This window comes from Macrobrachium nipponense, chromosome 4 (assembly GCF_015104395.2).
Source record: "Macrobrachium nipponense isolate FS-2020 chromosome 4, ASM1510439v2, whole genome shotgun sequence".
NCBI classification, from domain to species: domain Eukaryota; kingdom Metazoa; phylum Arthropoda; class Malacostraca; order Decapoda; family Palaemonidae; genus Macrobrachium; species Macrobrachium nipponense.
Window position 1 is genome coordinate 95514171 of NC_061100.1, and position 3121 is coordinate 95517291.

The window sequence follows — 3121 nt, forward strand, 5'->3', positions numbered from 1 at the left end:
GCAGAAAAACTTGTTTTTGTGTTCATCATTCCGAGAAAGAGGAACATGCAGTAGTCGACGTCTCATTTGCCTTTTCTGTAACACTTCATATATATATATATATATATATATATATATATATATATATATATATATATATATATATATATATATATATATATATATATATATATATATATATATATATATATATATATATATCTATATATATATGTTACGCAAAATGTGGATAATTGCCAAATGTGTACATTTTGCAGTCAATTTTGCCTATTGTGTACAATTTGCAGCGCTTGGTGCCGATTGTGCACAATAGGCAAAATTGATTGCAAAATGTACACATTTGGCAGTTTTTCTACTTTTTGCAAGGACATTTTGCCAAATGTTAACATGATTTTGCAACAGTATTTTGCCAAATGTTAACAGATTTTTTTTTGTTCCAGTGGCATGTCGGACTTTAAAGAGCAGTTTGAGCAGAAGATACGAAATTCTCAGACCAAGACTAATATGAAACACTTCTTGTTTACGAGCTGAAATCGTGCAGTTGGGCAAGGAGGAGGGCAGTTAAACTAGATCTACCAGCTCAGTAGCAACTACCGTCTCTCCTACCAAATCACAAGTGGCATGTCGGACTTCAAAGAGCAGTTTGAGCAGAAGTTGGACAACTTATTACAGTCTAAGAATGACAATGCGGTCATCCCTCGGAAAGGGAAACGTGCACAGGGGATAGCTCAGCTGCTTAAAATTGAAAAGGAAGGGCCTAAAACCAGCGATGACTATAATATGAAAAAAAAAGATTCGAAATTCTCGGAGTTGGTGACGATGACCTTCTTATTCGGAAGCGTAAAGGATTGGAAACTGAATTTAAGTTTACAGTGTGCTTTGAGGAAGTTCATCAACCATTTCAGCAACTTTTGTGTGCTGCGGCCCCTTACATCAAAACGAGCTGAGGAGGTTGCTAACACGCTTCTCCCAATATTTTTGACCTTTGGCGCTCCCGTTATCCTGCACTCGGATAACGGGAGAGAGTTTGTGAATGCCGTTATATCAGAGTTGTCTACGCTCTGGCCTGAACTTAAGCTCGTCACTGGTCGGCCGCTCCACCCACAAAGCCAAGGTGCAGTTGAAAGATTGAATGGAGTCATTCAAGACAAATTAAAAAATTTGGATGCACGAAAACAAGTCCAGCAGGTGGAGCGTTGGGGTCCACTTTGTCCAGTGGCAAATAAACATTTCGGAACATGAAACCATAAAAACAAGTCCGTTAAAAGTCATGTTCGGGATCGAACCCAAGGTAGGCCTGGTATCCACTGTTATTCCACCTAATATGCTCGGCAATATAAGAACTGAAGAATATTTAGGCACCATCCTCCAAAATGAAGCCGAAGGGGCGGCTGATGAAGAGGAACAAGAAGGAGAGGAGGAACAGGAAGAAGAGGAACGAGATGAAGAGGCGCCGCAATTCGCTGAAGCTCGGCAACAGGCTGCAGCCGGCCAAGAAAAAACCGCACTTAGAATGACAAGGAGAGCGAAACCCTCTTAAGTGCCCTACAAGTGGGTGACAACGCGATGCTGAAAGTTCCCGAGTTTGATCGTGGGCCGAGTGACAGCAGGAACCTCCTGGTTGTGGTACTGCAGAGAGACGAGGACCTGTACCAGGTAGGCTGCAGAGAAGGACGCATAACCACCCGGTATACGGCAGCTGACATGGACCCCGTTAAGGAGAAGCTCCTCACCCCAGATGAGGTTCCCGACGTTGAAATGGCTTTGAGAACCGCTGTAACCAGGTACACAGGAGGCCAAGGGTATGTGAAGTGTGCCTGTAAAACAAGTTGCACAACTTCCAGATGCTCCTGCACAATTAAGCTGTTAAAATGTAACTCTCGTTGCCACCCTGGTCGTTCTTGTAGCAATATTTAAGTGTTAAAGTAGTGTCAATCCCTTTTAGTTTGAACAATAAATACTAATTCTCTTTGATTCTTGTATCATTCTGCCTATTGTGTACAAGCGGCAAAATGCCGTTGCTTTTTTTTTAAAAATGGCAAAATTTTGCCATATGTGGATAATTATCGACATTTGGCAAGCGCAATTTCCAAATGTGTACATTTTGCAACTTTCTCGCAAAATGTACACATTTGGCAATTATCCACATTTTGCGTAACATATATATATCTATATATCTATATATATATATATATATATATATATATATATATATATATATATATATATATATTCAAAAAACACATAGAATCAAAGCAATTTAAAAAGCACCTGCTAGACTAAAAAGTTGAAGACTGAATAATTCGCAAAGAAGGGAGAAGCAGCGAAGAAAGCCGGTTCAACCCAGATACAACTGTACAGAGGAGGTGTGTGAGTTCAACTTGGGCACTAACTGCTTAATAAATAACGATCTAAAATAAGCAGTTCATGTAAACGGCTTTTTTGGCCCAAGACAGAGAAGTCGGTATAATTGATGGCGGTTTTACAAATTTTTGCATGATTTCTGATATTAGAAAATTCAGGATTGGACACTCTGCAGTACGATGACTTACACCAAGTTATTTTAGATAAAATTTTTATTGAATCCAAGGACACTTATTTTAACTATAATCGTTGCCTTTTTAAGAAATTGTTGCAGTTAGCAGCGCTGGACACTTCCTTTATTTTTAATGATCATCTGTATAAACAAGTTGACGGAATGGCAATGGGATCGCCTCTTGGTCCCACGTTTTCCAACATTTTCATGTGCTCCCTGGAGGAGGACATGTTGGAAAATTGCCCCTTGGTTTTTATCCTCTTGTGTATAAACGGTTTGTCGATGACACCTTTGTTCTTTTCAAATCAGCTTCCCATGCTGATCAATTTCTCTCGTACGTCAATGAATTACATCCAAATATCAAGTTTACATTAGTGAGAGAGGAAAATAATCGATTACCATTTTTGGATGTTTTGGTGTTTCGAAGTGATGATAGTTTTAATACTTTCGTTTTTAGAAAAAACACTTTCTCCGGTCTGGGTTCAGAGCTCGTATAAATGGCAGATAGGGATTATAAAGGAAAATATTATGTATCTGGAGTCCAACACACTTGAAAATTAGTAGAATTACTCAAAACAGGGATAC

General features: G+C 39.0%; 1 pseudogene; it reads left to right on the plus strand.

The window, feature by feature from the left end:
- The first annotated feature begins 364 nt into the window (after nt 1–364).
- LOC135211680 (KRAB-A domain-containing protein 2-like) lies at nt 365–1931 on the plus strand (annotated as a pseudogene).
- The last annotated feature ends 1190 nt before the right edge of the window (nt 1932–3121 follow it).